The sequence below is a fragment of the Medicago sativa genome, chromosome 6, assembly GCF_051527215.1.
Source record: "Medicago sativa cultivar Bolivia chromosome 6, Bolivia_mono, whole genome shotgun sequence".
NCBI lineage: Eukaryota > Viridiplantae > Streptophyta > Magnoliopsida > Fabales > Fabaceae > Medicago > Medicago sativa.
Window position 1 is genome coordinate 57,248,313 of NC_140754.1, and position 18,213 is coordinate 57,266,525.

Sequence of the window (18,213 nt, forward strand, 5' to 3'; positions counted from 1 at the left end):
ATACTGTTCTGGAGTGCAAAAAGCTTAAAATTTGAAGTCTGTTCGAAGGAAATCGCGCCACGCCAATTTCAAGCCGTGCTGCGATTTTTGAAGCAAAAATACACACTTCCTGTAAAGGGGAAATCGCGGCACGCCAATTAACAAGGCGCGGCGCGATTTTGATGGGTCAGGCCCATGACTTCTATAAATACTGCACTCAATCTGAAGAACAGGGGTGACGATTTTGGAGAACGAAAGTGCGATTTTAACACCCAGAAGGCTGCAGCGGAGAGGATTTCATCATCTCTAACCCAGTTTATGTATGTTTTAATTCTTTCATTGATTATGCTATTTGTAAACTCAATTATGAGTAGCTAAATCTCTTAGAGATTAGGTCGGAGATGAACCTATGTAACCCTAATTGATCATATGTTGCTGTGAAACTCTATTACTTATTAATGATATTCTAGTTTTCATTCAATTCAATTGTTCTTACTGCTTTTTATATCCTGATCAAATATAAACATGATTTTGTGAGATCGAATGACTACTGACCATAGCTTTCGACTTAGACCTAATTGAATTGTTCTAATAAACATGGTTAGTCTAGGAATGGATAATCGTTTGTTAGTGATATTAGGTTAACGTGCTTAAACCTTTGATGATTATTAGACCACCTAAGGAATTAGGGGCTGTAGTTTAAAAAGAGGGTCCTAACTCAAGGGATTGATTAGGGCTAATTTGTTAACTATCGTGAAACTAGAGAATCATTAGTAATAATAGGTGCAGTAACCAATTAGGGGAAACATAGAGGATTCGAAGACCTGATCTCATCTCTCTCCTATTTTCTTAATCAAATCTTTACTATTTTATTTGATTTCTTAAAATCAAACCAAATCTACTGCCTAGTGGCAAAACAAAATAAACTTTACACATCCTACTTTTATAACGAAATTGAATTATTGAAGTTAAAAACAGTCCTCGTGGGATCGATATTTTTACTACTTCGATAGTATTTGGTGCACTTGCTAGAGATCTATCAAAAGATATTCTTGTTGTGCAAATATATGTTGATGATATAATATTTGGTTCTACTAATGCATCTCTTTGCAAGGAATTTTCTGAGTTAATGCAGGATGAATTTGAAATGAGCATGATGGGAGAGCTGAAGTTCTTCCTGGGCATTCAAATCAATCAATGCAAAGATGGAGTCTATGTTCATCAATCAAAGTACACAAAGGAGCTTCTGAAGAAGTTCAAACTTGAAGATTGTAAAGTGATGAACACTCCAATGCACCCTACGTGCACCTTAAGCAAAGAAGATGAAGGAGCTAAAGTAGATCAGAAGCTGTATAGAGGTATGATTGGTTCTTTGTTATACCTCACTGCATCTAGGCCAGATATTTTATTCAGTGTATGCTTGTGTGCAAGATTCCAATCAGATCCTAGAGAATCTCATATGACTGCTGTCAAGAGAATCTTCAGGTATTTGAAAGGAACGACCAATCTTGGACTCCTTTATAGGAAATCCTTAGATTATAAGCTAATTGGATTCTGTGATGCTGATTATGCTGGTGATAGGATTGAAAGAAAGTCAACCAGTGGCAATTGTCAATTTCTGGGTGATAATCTTATATCCTGGGCTAGCAAAAGACAAACAACTATTGCTATGTCTACAGCAGAAGCAGAATACATTTCAGCTGCAAGTTGTTGTACACAACTACTTTGGATGAAACATCAGTTGGAAGATTATCAGATAACTGCTAACAGTATTCCCATTTATTGTGATAATACTGCTGCTATTTGTTTGTCTAAAAATCCAATTTTGCATTCAAGAGCGAAGCACATTGAAATCAAACACCATTTTATCAGAGATTATGTTCAAAAAGGAATTTTAGATATACAATTCATTGATACTGAAAATCAATGGGCTGATATATTTACTAAGCCTTTAACTGTTGAAAGATTTGATTTTATAAAGAAAAATTTGAACATGCACTTTGTATCTGATTAAATGCTTGCTTGCTCCTGAATAGGATTTTAGGTTCTGAAGTTAGTTCAGAAGCGGTAGTCCATCAGAAGCTCTTTATTGAGGTTCTGAGGAAAACTCGCTTCTGATGATGACGTCAGCATCTGAAGTCCAGAAGCTGGATTTGTTGCTTCTGAATAGTTGAATTAGTGGAAACGTTGGAAGTTACCTTTTAAAAAGTAACTTCTGGCCCACTAACTTGGTAGTTACTCTGTGAACTTCTTACGTGGCCTGTATGTGTTGGTGTATAACTAAAAGGGCAATGATGATTTAAAAGCTTTGAAAGTACTTTTCACGCGCCCCCAATTTTGTCATTAATGTTATGTTTGTTTGTCTCTTTTGAATTGCAATCGTTTTACTTTTAACACTTTGTCAATTCACACACTACTCACTCACAACAAACACATTTGCTCTCAAACCTCTTGCGAAGTAAGCGCATTCTCTCAACCTTAGAACCCTAAAATCTTCATCTTATTCAAATCTTCGTCAATCATCAAATGGCATCATCAAGCTCAAAAGTTTCAGAATCTACATCAAACAAGCAAAGCGTATCAGAATCTGGGTCCATCTACAAAGAGAAGACTATGGATATTCCATGGAAATCCTTAATCGTCCAAGTAGAATCACCAGTGGACTTCACTTCACTCAAGAAGTACGAAGTGGACATGGAAGGCTACGTAGAAACTCAGAAACTGTCTGGCTACTTCAACATGCTAAATGGGCCAACATATGTGAACTTGGTCAAAGATTTCTGGTTAAGGGCTGAAATTGTCAATAGAAAGTCTGTGAAGGCAGCAGATAAACCAGCTGGGTCGAAGAAAGGAAAGAAGGAGATTGAGTTGAATCCCACTTCCTTCAGTAGCCTTGAGATAAGGTCTGAAGTGATGGGTATTCCCGTAATCATCACAGAGGAGATTGTTGCTAAAGCTTGTAGAATGGATGCAGAAGGGAGGTTTCAAGAAATTGTTAAGAAGGATGATGTCCTGCTGCAAAACTACTACAACACTCTTCTGGGTGGTAACAAAGATGCTAAGCCTTCTGAAATGGAGATTCACAATAGAATGTTGGTGAAATTCAGCAACGATTGCTTCTTTCAAAGAGCAGGTGGGTCTGATCAACCCAACAACCAACAGAAGCTAGCAATCTACTTCATGACCAATCTGGAAAAGATAAACTTTCCAAGATATGTATTGGATCATCTCTGCTGGGCTATTAATGAAAGCACAGTCAAAGGAAGGAAACAAGTGCCCTATGGAAGATTGCTCTCTGAGATCTTTTATCAAGGGAAGGTGCTGGATTTGTTGAGAAGAACAAGGGATGCTTCTGATAAATGCTTCGAAGTTTCTACTGCAGAGAAGACTATCAGTAGCAAGACTTTGCATTCAATGCACTTTTTCAAGACAGCTCCTAAAGATGAGAAATGGTTGGAGTTGACCACAGAAGAATCTGAGATTATCAGGGACTTTCCTTCCATAGTTAAGGAAAGTAATCCTGAACACTTAGCTAGATTAGTAGCTGAGTACGTCTTGGAGGAAGATGCGAGGTCTCAGGAGGAAGCTGCTCTTGCTAAAGGGAAAGGCAAGAAGGCCAAAGCAGTTGCTGTGTCAGAAGCTGCTGTTTCTGATGCACCTAAGGGGAAAAGGGCCAGAACTAGTTCTGAATCTGATGCTGCTCCTACTAAAGGAAAGAAGGCCAGAACTAGTACTGAGTCAGAAGCTGCTAAACCTGTTTCTATCAAGGAAAAAGGAAAGATGCAGAAGGTTGGTGCTGCCTCTATTCCTCAGAAAAGAAGAAAAGGTAAGGCAGATTTGGTAATCACCCAAGAGCAGCTGGAGGAAGCTCTTGAAGAAATGGAGAAAGAAGAGGCTGATCCCAAGCTGAAGAAGAAGAAGGCTCCCCTTCAACTTGTGAGTCCTATGGTTGAGATGACTCCAATAAGGAAAAGGATGGCAGATGAACGTGCTTCTGATCTTATATCAGACAGAAAGGAACAAAAAGCACAATACATTCATCAAAGAGATGAAAAGCTCAAGGCCTTGGGATTGGAAGATTGTGATAGGTTCTACAAAGATAAATTGGCTGAAGTAAGAGCCATTGCTGGTAAGCCTACTGAAGACAATGAGGAAGACGATATGATGCTCATTTTTGAAAATGCTCCAGAAGAGGGAACTTCAGAAGTAGTTCCTCAAGCTGCTGATCCACAAAAGATCACTTCTGAAGCTGGCCCTTTAGATCAGATAATTCAGATTCCAGTCACCTCTCTCCCCATTTCACCCTCTTCACCATCAGCACCTGAACCAATAGAAGACACTTCTGTCTTAGACAATCTTGCTCTCCACTACTCAGGTGAGTTACCCATAGACAAATTTACTTCAGAAAAGGCCTCTGAAGCAACTCCAGAAGCAGCTGCTTCTGAAAATGTTGTTTCAGAAAACCCCCATCAACAAACACCTGAACCACATAAACCCACAACACCCCCACAATCACCAACAGCTACCATTGACCCCCAACTCAACACTCAAACATCATCTTCACCACAACAACCACCAACTGAAACTGAATTTCAACCTTTACCTGAACACTCCCCAGAACCAACTCCCATGGATGTTGACATCTCTCTAGTCAATGTTCAAGCCTCAACCTCTACCACTCACATTGCCTCTGACCAGCCTTCATCTTCAAACACACAAACACACTTTACCATTCCAGTTCCTAACCCTGTTCAAGATTTGGAAATCAGTGATTCTGATCTTGAAATCCTTGAACAACCACCCTCAAACATCCTGGAATCTAGATATATTAATTCTGAGCTTCTCTCAATCCTGAGTCAGTTGCATAATCTTGTGGATCAACGAAGGACAATTGATCTCACAAGTGCATATGATGACTCCTGGGCATCTCTTCAGAACCGGGCAACTGAGCTAATTGAAAGCATAAGGGCTAAGTGCATCAGAAGCAAGGAAGCTTCTGTCAGGAAGTTAATGGAGCATCTGAATCAGAGTCTCAGAGTAAGAAGTTCTACACTGCTCCTGGCAAACCAGCCTTTCTTCTCAGAAACGGACTACTTGACCAGAGAAGCCAGGTTGTGTAAGCTTCTGAAGAAACAGATGGCACAGCAGCAGCAAGAAGCTAAGGAAAGGGAACAGGCTCTTCTCCAGAGGCAACAACAGCTTGAAGAACTGTTGCAGAAGAAGATTGAAGAAATGGAGGAGATGAAGAAACAACATCAAACCAACCCTTAGTTGCACACCCTTGTGTTTTTCTTTTTGTTTGTTGTTTGTTTTAAATTCCTAGTCCTTGCTTCTGAAACCATTCTGTTTTAATTCTCTTTGCTTCTGAATGCTTACTGATTCTGACTGTTTAGCTGCTTCTGACAATTGATATACATGTTCATATATTTTGCTCTGACTTATTTAGTTCACTTTCTTTTATACTCTCTTTTGTTTGAGTTTTTCTCAAATCTTTTTGTCTTTTATGCTTATTTTAATTTTTTTTATAATGACAAAAGGGGGAGTATATGTGACAAGTATTTAAAGGCTCTGAGCCCCATTAATGGCATTTGAAATTTTTGAAAAACTTCTATCATTTTTTCTTACCTTATTGGTATAAGCTATGAACGAACGAAGGAGTATCAAAATTCAAGTAAAATTAATTGAACCATTCTTCTTATCTATAAGTTAATTCTTTCAATGATTCAATTTTGTTTTTAAGCTTTGATAATTTTATTGCGCGAAAAATGAATTTAATTAACCTGGATAGAACTTAGGGGGAGCTTACAAACCTCACCTTAAAGACTATCAGACTCAGGGGGAGTTTGAGCTTACAAACCTCAGATTCTGAGCTTACAAACCTCAGAACCCCAAAGTCAACTTGTTAATTAGATTAACAACAATTGATCAATTTTAAATACTTTTGTTTGTCATCATCAAAAAGGGGGAGATTGTTGGAACAAAATGTGTTTAACAATGAACCTTAAAGGGTTTTGATGATAACAAGGTATTAAAAATTGTAAATTGGACTAGCTAATATTTGTTCAAGTGTACAGGACCATAATTATAAAGTTACATCATCATTGGTTCTGAATGAGCAAATAAAGAGCTATGGAAACAACAAAAATTTGACGCTTGGACGCTCCTGAAGGCAACTTGCTACTGAAGAGAAAAAGCGCTCCTGAAGTCAAGCTGCTCCTGAAGAAATAGCGCTCCTGAAGTAAGCTGCTCCTGAAGAATAGTGCTTCTGAAGACAAGAGGTCCAGAAGCCACATCATCAGAAGCTGCGTCATCAGAAGCTGCAGAAGTCATATCATCAGAAGCTGCATCATCAGAAGCTGCCTCATCAGAAGCCATTTCACCAGAAGCTGAATATCAACTGGATTTGCAAAGAATCAAGAATTGAAGAATTATCAATGCAAAAGCTGTCTATTGGATTTGAAAACACAAACAAAGGATTAGTGGAGTTTGCAACGGTCATTTCAAAGGTGTTTGAAGGCGTGTGTTTGCAATTTGGACGAAAGCGTTGACATTGTACTTTGTACGAATTGTACAACCATGTTCTCCACTACTCTGTTTTGTGTCCACGCTACAGGACAAGAAAACAGCTCCAGAATACGGTTTCGCCTGCATAGATGTTCCTTTGGATAAGGAATGGATTTCAAATTTGTTCTTCATAGGACAACAACCAAATCAGGCAATATATCATTGGTGAAAGATCAAGCTTCAACAACGACTCTTTGGTGCGCTGGCAATTTCACAACGTCTCTTTCACACCTCTATATAAAGGAGTGAAGACCTAGAGATTTGGTAATGCAAGAACGCTGAACGAAAGACTCACAAGATTTTCACAAGTACCAAACCTCTGCTGAAATTGTTCTGCATTCACTTAGAATTTCTGTGTCTCAAGTCATATCTTAGAAATTCTTAAGTCCATTGAGTCTGTATCTGATTTGTATTGTGAGCACCTCTGATTGTATATCAAGTGTTCAACCTTAAACAATTTTCTGTGTAATTTTGTTTAGTTAGGAAGTCTCTTGCAGTTGTGCTTGAGCAGGAAGTCTCTTGATTGTGTTCTTGAGCAAAGGAAGTCTCTTGCTTGTGTGCTTGAGCATTGGAAGTCTCTTGCTTGTGTGCTTGAGCATTTGTAATCAGATATTACTCATAGTGAAATCTCCTTGGAAGTGCAAGGGGGACTGGACTACTTCCGGATTGTGGAAGGAACTAGTATAATTGCTTTGTGTCGTTCTTCTTCTCTCTCTCTCTGTTTTATTCCGCTGCATTTAGATTCTGATTACCACTTCAGAAGCTGTCTCACTTAGCTTCTGATCAGTGTGTTCAGTTTTTAGGAGAAACGAAGAATTTTTCTAAAACACAATTCAACCCCCCTTCTTGTGTTTTTCTCACCTTCAGGATGAGAACGGTGTTTTGATGTTTCTTGATCATGTTTGTGTGCCAGATGTTCTTGAGCTTAAGAGACGGATTTTGGAAGAAGGTCACAGGAGTAGTTTGAGTATTCATCCAGGAGCGACTAAGATGTATCAAGATTTAAAGAGGTTGTTTTGGTGGCCTGGAATGAAGAAGGAGATCGCAGAGTTTGTGTCTGCTTGTTTGGTTTGCCAGAAGTCTAAGATTGAACATCAGAAGCCGTCAGGTTTGATGCAACCGTTGTTTGTGCCAGAGTGGAAGTGGGATAGCATTTCTATGGATTTTGTTGGAGCTTTGCCTAAGACTGTTAAGGGTTTTGATTCAATTTGGGTGATTGTTGATCGGTTGACGAAGTCGACACATTTTATTCCTATCAAGACCGATATGTCTGTGGCTAAGTTGGCTGAGATCTACATTGAGTATATTGTTAAATTACATGGTGTTCCTTCTAGTATTGTGTCGGATCGGGATCCGAGGTTTACTTCTAAGTTTTGGGAGAGTTTGCAAGTTGATTTGGGAACTAAGTTGAGGTTGAGTTCTGCTTATCATCCCCAGACTGATGGTCAGACGGAGAGGACTATTCAGAGTTTGGAAGACTTATTGAGAGCTTGTGTGTTGGAGCAAGGCGTTAGTTGGGTTGAATGTCTACCGTTGATTGAGTTTACTTACAACAATTGTTTTCATTCTTGTATCGGAATGGCACCGTTTGAGGCTTTGTATGGTCGGAGGTGTAGAAATCCTTTGTGTTGGTATGAGTCAGGAGAGAGTGCTCTGTTAGGACCAGAAGTTGTGCAAGAAACTACGGAAAAGGTTAAGATGATTCAAGAGAAGATGAGAGCGTCTCAGAGTAGGCAGAAGAGTTATCATGATAAGAGGAGGAAGGACATTGAATTTCAGGTTGGTGATCATGTGTTTTTGAGAGTGAATCCTGTAACCGATGTTGGTTGTGCTTTGAAGTGTCGGAAGTTGACTCCTCGCTTTGTTGGACCGTTTAAGATTGTTGAGAAGGTTGGGGTTGTAGCGTATCGGATTGCGTTACCACCATCTTTGTCGAATCTTCATGATGTGTTTCATGTATCACAGTTGCGGAAGTATGTGTATGATGCGTCTCATGTGATTCAAGTGGATGATTTGGAAGTAAGAGATAATTTGACAGTTGAGACTTGGCCAGTTAGGATTGAGGATCGTGAAGTGAAGCGGTTGCGTGGCAAGGAGATTGTTTTGGTTAAAGTGATTTGGGTTGGACCAACTAGTGAGAGTGCCACTTGGGAATCGGAGAGTAGGATGAGGGTTTCGTATCCAGAGTTGTTTCCTTCAGGTAATTTTCGAGGGCGAAAATTCTTTTTAGTGGGGGAGAGTTGTAACAGCCCGTTTTTCGCTAGAGTTATTTTATTATTTATTTATGTGTGTTATATGTGCTCTTATGTGATTAATTGCCTCTATGTGTATTTTTGGTCTGGAATTGTAGAATTCAGTGTTAGAAGGGTATTTTAGTCATTTTGGACTTAGGGGTATTTTGGTCATATTGAGAGTAGGGGTAATTTTGTAACTTTGCTGAGGATTATTTTTAGTACTTAGTAAGAGTGGTTATTTTACTAAGTGCTAGGGAGTTGTAGTAATTTATTTTCGATTACCGGTAGTTAACCGTTAGTGTTGCATTTTACCGTTAAGTGAGTAGTAACATTTATGGGTTAGAATAGAAATGGGTTAGGCCCATTAAGGTGTGGTGAGTTAAGCCCAATTAGGTGAACCTATATAAGCTCTAGTTGGTAGAGGGAATAAGGTTTTGCCAACATTTTCATTTTCAATTGAGAAGAGATAGAGATAGAGATAGAGATAGAGAGAAGACAAGGGTTTGGAGAGGAGATCTAGATAAGGCTAAGGGGAGGTCAGGCTTCAAGGATTGGAGCTAGTATTGGAGCTAAAGTGAAGCCTTAGTTGGTGTTGAGAAGAATTAATGTAAGGGGTTAGGCTTTAATCATAATCCTTTAGTTTAAATTCTACCCTAATTCTTTGCATAATTGTGGTTAAGTGCTTAATTTGATTTTGGTTGTAGAATTTCGTGCTTAATTTTGTTGACATGATTATGTACATGAATTGAATGTTAATTGTGTTGTTGTTGTTGAATTTGTATGTCAAAATGGGTAGATATGAACATGATATGTTTTTGGATGAAATTGATGATGAATGAAGTTGTGGTTGTTGAATTGTTGATGAATTCATGTTCAAATGTCGTTGTTGTTGCTTTAACATGTGTTGTTGATGAATTGATGCAATGGGTATCATTGAAATGATGAATTATGATGAGATTTGTTGTTGTTGTTCAAATTTGTGAAGTTTATGTTAAGTTGTTCATGTGAAGGACCCAAATGAGATTTTGAAATATGATGTTGTTGGCTGTGTTTTTGATATTGTTGGTTGAATTGGACTTGGTAGAATTTCTGTTTTCATGTGGTGGTTGTGTTAGTAGAGTCGTTTGGGAGAAAACGGGTTTTCGTGTGAAATATCGATGTTTAAGCGTTTTTGCAAAAGAAATGATTATGTGAGGTTTGGGAGAAATGATTTTGGGATGGTTGAAACTTGAATTTTTCTGTAGATTATTGATAGAGCTAAGTGTTAGGAGAATGTAGGCGAAAACGGCATCGAAAACGGATTAACGGTTTGGTTTTTATGCGCGAAAACGTGAAGGTTAAAAAAAATATGCTACTGTTCACGCGCTACCGTTTCAGAAGCACTGTTCACACTTTACCGTTTCAGGAGCACTGTTCACGCTCTACCGTTTTCAGAAGCACTGTTCACGCTGTACCGTTTTTAGAAGCACTGTTCACGCTCTACCGTTTTCAAAAGCACTGTCCACGCTCTGCCGTTTTCAGAAGCACTGTTCACGCTCTACCGTTTTCAGAAGCACTGTTTCAGAAGCGCTACTGTTCATACAGCATGCCTGTTCTGTGTTCTTGCGTCTTTTTCTCACATTTTTGTTTTGATTTGGCTTTCGACGTAAACATGAAAGTGTTAGACAATTTTGTTAGCTTTCTAGAGGCTTTGATTTGACTTGAAAATGATTTTTAGTTTGTGAGTTATGAGGAAAATACTCCAAGGAGATCTTAGAGAAATTTTACGAAAATTCCACATAACTATTTCTAAGTCAACCCAAACGCTGTGGAATGTTTCTTAACTTTAAACTTATGTTCTCTAAGTTCATTTAAGGTGTTTAACGGTATTTAAACTATGGTGTGATGGATTCAACTTGTTTTGATTTCAAAAATGAAAATTTCTTGAAAAGTGATAAAGTGAGACGAACTTCGTGATTTTCATGATTTCGTCGCATTTGGCCGGTGAAACGAAATTGTATCCTCTACTGTACTTATAAGTAGCCTAGAGGTATACTTAGTTGAGGCATTGAATCTTGTTTACTTGATTTTGGTTTAATTGCTTCAATTATTTTAAAATGGTGACACTAGAGACGAACTTGCCGAAAATAATCTTGAAGTCCAATTACTTGGCAAATCTTTTGTGGATAGTTCTATATGGTTAATTGAGGGTATGTGGGAGATGGTTGTTGACTGGATATGATGTTTATCATGAAATGATGTCTTGTGCCATTTTACTTGGTTTATGAAAAATATATGGAATTGTTGTGATATTTGGTAAGTTGATGTGTGTGATGATGACTCTTATGTGAATTGTGATTGTTGAATGTGTGGACATGTATACTTGATAATGCAATTGTTGTTGAGATAGTTAATGTAATTGGAGGCGTACTTTTACATTGGTGATTTGTAAGAGAGGAGGTGTACTCTTACATTTGTTATGTTGAAATTGTGCATTGTCGGGTCCTTGTTGTATGTCCATGCATCATGATCATATTGAGTCATATGTGAAATGTAAGAGAGGAGGTGTTCTCTTACATAGGTGATTGGTAAGAGAGGAGGTGTTCTCTTACTTAGATGTTCAGTTGCCATCTATTGTTGTTGTTATGGTACCACATGCATATATGTATCGAGTATAGGCGCATTGCATATTGAAATGGTGTCTTGTTGTGATATGTGAACGATGCTTATTGGTGATGAACATGTTGATGAATGCTAGTTGTGATATTTGAATTTGTTATATGAATGTAATTATTGAGGATTAACTGTTCATGCAAGCCGTTTGAGAAATGAATTGGATTATTGATGTCAATTATTATTTATTGATTATGATTAATGTAATGCTTACCCCCAGTGGTTTTTGCCGCCTACCTGTCTGTATGGATGGGTAGACGTTGTTCAGGAGTAGTTGCTTGAGGTGAGTGCTTGGATAGCGGGAGCTTTCTCCGTTATCGTCTGGTGTCGTAGCTTAGGGCTCTGATTAGGTTGTAGAGTCTTGCTATGTCTTGTTGGTTTTATTTTATCTTGTTGAGATTTGTCCACGTGTCGGACTTGGAGTATTTTTGTATGATGTTGTATTTGGACCATGGCATATATATATTTGGGAGATGTATGAATTATATTCCGCTGTGACTGTTGAGATATTATATATATATATATATATATATATATACACACACACATGTATGTTTGGATTTTGAATTTTGTGTTAGACGTAGCGTCTATTTCTTGAATATTCGTTATATTCGCGTGTTTTATGGATTTAATAGAAATAGGGCGTTACAAAACCCATACCTCGGATGAGATTATCCGGTTGCTCCCCCTCTTCCGCATTCAGTGTAAACACCTTGCCCGCTGCCTTCTTTGGCTTGGTACACTTAGTACTGATATGACCTTTCTCCCCACAATTGTAGCAAGTAATCTCCTTCTTGCACTCAAAAGCCTTGTGACCTGCTTCCCTACACTTGTAGCAACTCTCTCCCTTCTTGCAATCATTAGAGTAATGACCCAAAGTTCCACACTTGTAGCACCTCACCTCAGCAACATTCGACTTAGAGCCTCCACCAGATTCTTTCTTCTTTCCTTTGTCCTTGCTATACGGCTTCCCAAATCCACGACCCTTCCCTTTCTTCTCATTCTGAGCCTTGTAATGGTTAGCTTTAGCCCTCCCGACGTCATCAAACATACGACACTTATGCACCAAAGTGTCAAAGTCTCGGATCTCCTGAATACACATGTACTGATAGATATCGGGCCTCAAACCGCTCTCGAACTTCACACACTTAGAAACCATAGCATCCTCCGCATTGATGTACGGACAAAACCTCGAAAGCTCTTTAAACTTTGCAGCATACTCAGTCACTGAACGGTTCTCTTTCTTCAATTTCAAGAATTCCACTTCTTTCTTAGTTCTCAAATCCTTAGGAAAGTACTTCCTTAAAAATTCAGTCTTGAACCTAGCCCAAGTCACAGCTTCTCCACTAGCCTGAAGCCTTCCCTTAACATTGGTCCACCAATACCCAGCCTCCTCAGCAAGCATATGAGTAGCCATCCTGACCTTCTGGTCCTCACTAGTCACCATAACACGAAAGATCCGCTCCATGGCTTGCATCCATGTCTGAGCTCCATCCTGATCATACCTACCCTTGAACATCGGCGGAATGTTTCGTAAGAAACGATCAATCCTCTGCTCCTCCACTTCTCCAGGATCACGATGACCAACCGTCGCCTGCTCGTTAGCCTGAGCCAACACCTGAGCCATGGAAGCCAAAGCTTGCGCAATCGCCGCATCATCTCTACCACCAGCCATCTCACTTCTGCACAAAACCAACCAACAGATAAGGACAACAGCACAACTAAACAAGTATCAAAGGTAACTCGTTACCATTTGTATACTAACAGGAAAATTCAACGGATACTAGTCCGGACAAGACTAACCACGGCTCTGATACCAACTTGTAAAGACCTAATTCTATTAAAACTATAAAACATGCGAATATAGCAAATATTCAAGAATTAGACGTTACGTCTAAACAAAATCCAACAGACATGCATATAAAATTATCAATAGTCACAGCGGAATGCAAATCATAAAACAACATAGGTCATAAATGAATCTCCGAAAAATCCAACAATGGATAACTCCTCAACAGTAGTCAGTACATAAAATCCAAAACAACAGACACCTAATTAGAGCCTAAGATCTAGAATCGACAACCGACAACGAGACAACTCCTGCCATCCTAGCATCAACTCACTGAAGCAACTAATCCTGCACGGCGTCTACCCATCCATACAAACAGTTAGGCGGCAAAAACCACTGGAGGTTAGATTTACATTAATCATAATCAATAATTAAATAATTAACTTCAATTCAATTCTCAAATAGTTGCAAAAATAATGAACATCCATATACGTATATATACATACATTCATCCAGCAAAACCGATCATCACAAGTATATATTCAACAAACACTTATCACCACGCTCATCATTCAATGCAATAATTCAAGACTCATGCAAATATGATATGCGCCTATGCTCGACTCATATAGGCATGTGGTACCAAGTCACCTCCAGGTCGTCACCCATGATACAACAAAAACATCATAATCACCTCAATTGGATATAAAATCCGCCACCATCAGTCATGAATGCATGAACATAAGACTCGACTACAAATGCATATGTTCACACAAACAAATTCACCTCAACATCACCAACCACTAGTATATATGCATTCGATAACAATTCGCCACCACTTAACATATATACAATCACCAACAACATTCACAATTCAATCCACCTATAATTATCATGGATATACATCAATCAACTTCACATAACCACTCACATATCCTCAATTAAACATATTAAACCATTCATGAAAGAGTTACAAGGTAATTGGTACAAAAGCACCATTTTCAATCAAGTTCGTCTATCGTTTCACGAATTCACAATAATTGAAGTTATTGAACCAAAACCAAGTAAAAAAGATTCAATGCCTTAACTAAGTATGTCTCTAGACTACATATAAGTGCAGTAGAGCATACATTCACGTTTCACCTGCTAAAAGCGACGAGATCATGAAATTCACAAAGTTCGTCTCTATTTATCACTTTTCCAAAAGAATGCAATTCTCAAAGCAAAACAAGTTAAAACTTGATGAAACCAATCAAAACCATTTTTAGAAATCATATACACATTATACAACCTCAATCCTACTTCATTTTCTGGATAAAAACGAGTTTTCGGAAAATTGGCGTTCTTGGACCATTTTTCAAAAGTTTAAGTTCAATTCACAAACCAAGTCCAATTCAATTCAAATGAAGTTCCAGTAGGATTAAATGTATAAACAGAGGTTAATCAAGCCAAAAGAATCATTTTAGAAAGCCCGGATTGGTCCCTTAGTACACGAAACAAAGATCAAAGGTGGCTGAAAAAGGTGTTTCTTGCTTAAGCGAGGGACTGCTCTCTTAAGCGACCAAGCTCCAGTAAGTCCTGGGCTTGCTCGCTTGGAGCTCGCTTGCGGCTCGCTTAAGCGAACTGCGTCCAGAACGTTCTGGGCACGCTCGCTTAGAGCTCGCTTGGAGTTCACTTAAGCGAAGCTTCATAATTCCTGTTGAAAATGTTTTGGGTTCCAACCCCTTTTGTCCCAAAATCCCAATTTTGATCATCCCAAACCCCAAAACTTAATCCCAAAGATGTTTATAGGTCATATATGCTTCAAAACACTTAAACATACATATGTTTTGAAATTGAACATCAATTTAACAAAATTCACCACTTCATCAACACTTCCTCAACTTTCAACAACAACAACAACAACAACAAAATTTCATCACCAATTCACCAAATTCATGATACCCAATGCATCAATTCAATAACAACACATCTAACAACAACAATAACATTGGAACATGAATTCATCATCAATCTAGCAACCACAACATTATTCATCTTCAATTTCATACAAAAACTCATCATGTTCATAACTACCCATTTTAACATACAAATTCAACAACAACAACACAATTATCATTCAATTCATGTATATAATCATACCATCACAATTAAACACGAATTTCTACAACTAAATTCAAATTAACCACTTAATGAAAGAATTAGGGTAGAATCTACAACTATAAATTATGATTAAAGTCTAACGCCCTTACCTTAATTCTTCAAAATCAACACTAAGGCTTCACTTTAGCTCCCAAAGCTTGAATCTCTAGCCTCCTCTAGCCCTCTCTAGATCTTCCTCTTCAACCCTTATCTTCTCTCTATCTCTATCACTTCTCAATTGTGAAAATGTTGGTAAAAACCCTATTTTCTCTACAAACAAGAGTTTATTTATGTCCTATCTAATTGGGCTCAACTCAGAACACCATAATGGGCCTAACCCATTTCTATTCTAACCAAAAATGTTACTACTCACTTAACGGTAAAATGTAATACTAACGGTCACTCACCAGTAATAAAATAAATTACTACAACTGCCTAGCACTTAGTAAAATAACTAATCTCACTAAGCACTAAAAATAATCCTCATCAAAATTACTAGAGTACCCCTACTCATAAAATGACCAAAATACCCCTGAGTCCAAAATGACTAAAATACACTTCTAACACCGAATTCTATAAATCCCAACCAAAAATATACACAGAGGCAAATAATCACATACGAGCACATTCAAGCACACATAAAAGCAATTAAATAAATAATAAAATAAATCTAGGGAGAAATCGGGCTGTGACATCCCTCCTCATAACAGGAGATATATCTTTAGGCCTCTTGATGAAATATGTAACACCCTCCTTGTTATTTAATTATTTTTCTTGAGATAGAGTCGAATTATATGATTTATTTAATTATGTGATATGTTGATATTTTATTGAGTGGCTTTATTTTATTATTTATTAGAATATATTTAGTGGGAGAATATAATTAGTGGAAGAATATATTTAGTGGGAGAATATAATTAGTGGAAGAATATATTTAGTGGAAAAATATAATTATTTAGAATAATGAGGCTTTGGGGTATAATTGGAATTAAGAGAAAATAAGTAGGTTAAGGATTTATATATAAAGAGGAGAGTCAGAGTTAGAAAATAAGGATTACGTGCAAACTGTTTTTGGGAGAAAGAGGAGAAACCTAGAGAAAGAGGAGAAACCTAGAGAAGTGAAGAACCAGAGAAGAGAAGTCTGTAGAATCCTTGCAATCAATCAATCTAAGGTAAGGGTGGGACTATCATTCAATAATCTTGAGTCTATGATTCTGGAAATTTCATTTAACATGTTGTAGGTTTAGTTTTTGAGAATTGGAGAATTAGGGTTAAAAGTGATAATTGATGATTTATGTTATGTTGTTGTTGATTTGTGGTTGCCGATGATTGTTGTTGTTAATGTCATATTATGAATTGGGTATGAATTATGCTGAGTTGTTGTTGTTGATTGTGACGATTTTGAATGAATGTGAAGTTTGAATAATATAAGTTGCTTTTCCTGATTTTTTTTCTTATCTCTGTCCCGAATTTTGAAATAGAAACTGGTATTAATCAGTACAGAATTGGTCTTAGGTGTAAACACGAAAGTTGTAGGTATGGATATTAGTTTTCTAATGTTGTTGGTCTGACGTCAAAATGATTTATAGAACTTGAGTTATGGTCAAATTACTGCACGTAGGTCACAGTGAATTTTTATGGACTTTCTGAACAACTTTTCCGAATTTGAAATGAAAACTGGTATTGATCGGTACAGAATTTGTCTTAGGTGTAAACACGAAAGTTGTAGGTATGAATATTAGTTTTGTAATGTCGTTGGTCTGACGTCAAAATGATTTATAGAACTTGAGTTATGGTCAAATTACTGCACGTAGGTCACAGTGAATTTTTACGGACTTTCTGCACAACTTTTCCGAATTTGAAACGAAAACTGGTATTGATCAGTACAGAATTAGTCTTAGGTGTAAACACGAAAGTTGTAGGTATGGATATTAGTTTTCTAATGCCGTTGGTCTGACGTCAAAATGATTTATAAAACTTGAGTTATGGTCAAATTACTGCACGTAGGTCACAATGAATTTTTATGGACTTTCTGCACAACTTTTCCGAATTTGAAACGAAAACTAGTATTGATCGGTACAGAATTGGTCTTAGGTGTAAACACGAAAGTTGTAGGTATGGATATTAGTTTTCTAATGTTGTTGGTCTGACGTCAAAATGATTTATAGAACTTGAGTTATGGTCAAATTACTGCACGTAGGTCATAGTGAATTTTTATGGACTTTCTGCACAACTTTTTCGATTTCGAAATGAAAACTGGTATTGATCGGTACAGAATTGGCCTTGGGTGTAAACATGAAAATTTTAGATAATTTTGTTAGCTTTCCAGTGGCTTTGGTTTGACATGGAAATATGTTATGTATAATTTATTATGTTTTTACAAAATTGCATGATGAATTGTTGATGTTCGAATACAATGTTATATGATGAATTGTTGATGTTTGAATATAATATTAACGATGATCTGTGAAGTTGTTATAAGATGATTTAATGTTGTTACTGATGATATATATATATATATATATATATATATATATAATCGTATATGCATTATGTGAATTATAAGTGATGTTTTGAGACGATGATTACATTTTGATATTGTTATATCTTGAGATTATTGATGTGTTGCCATGTTGCTGTTTACTATTGATTAAAGCTGCATGTGTCGGTCTAAGATGTAAGATGTTGATCCAAATTATTGGAGTCATATAAGACGTTCATGTTGTCTAAGTTGTAAGATGTTGAGTCCATGCATACTCATTTAAAGACGAGGGCTCATGCCCTAGAAGCTTTTGCTCAATAAAGACGAGATCTCATGCCCTAGGAGCTTTTGCTCAATGGCGACGAGGGCTC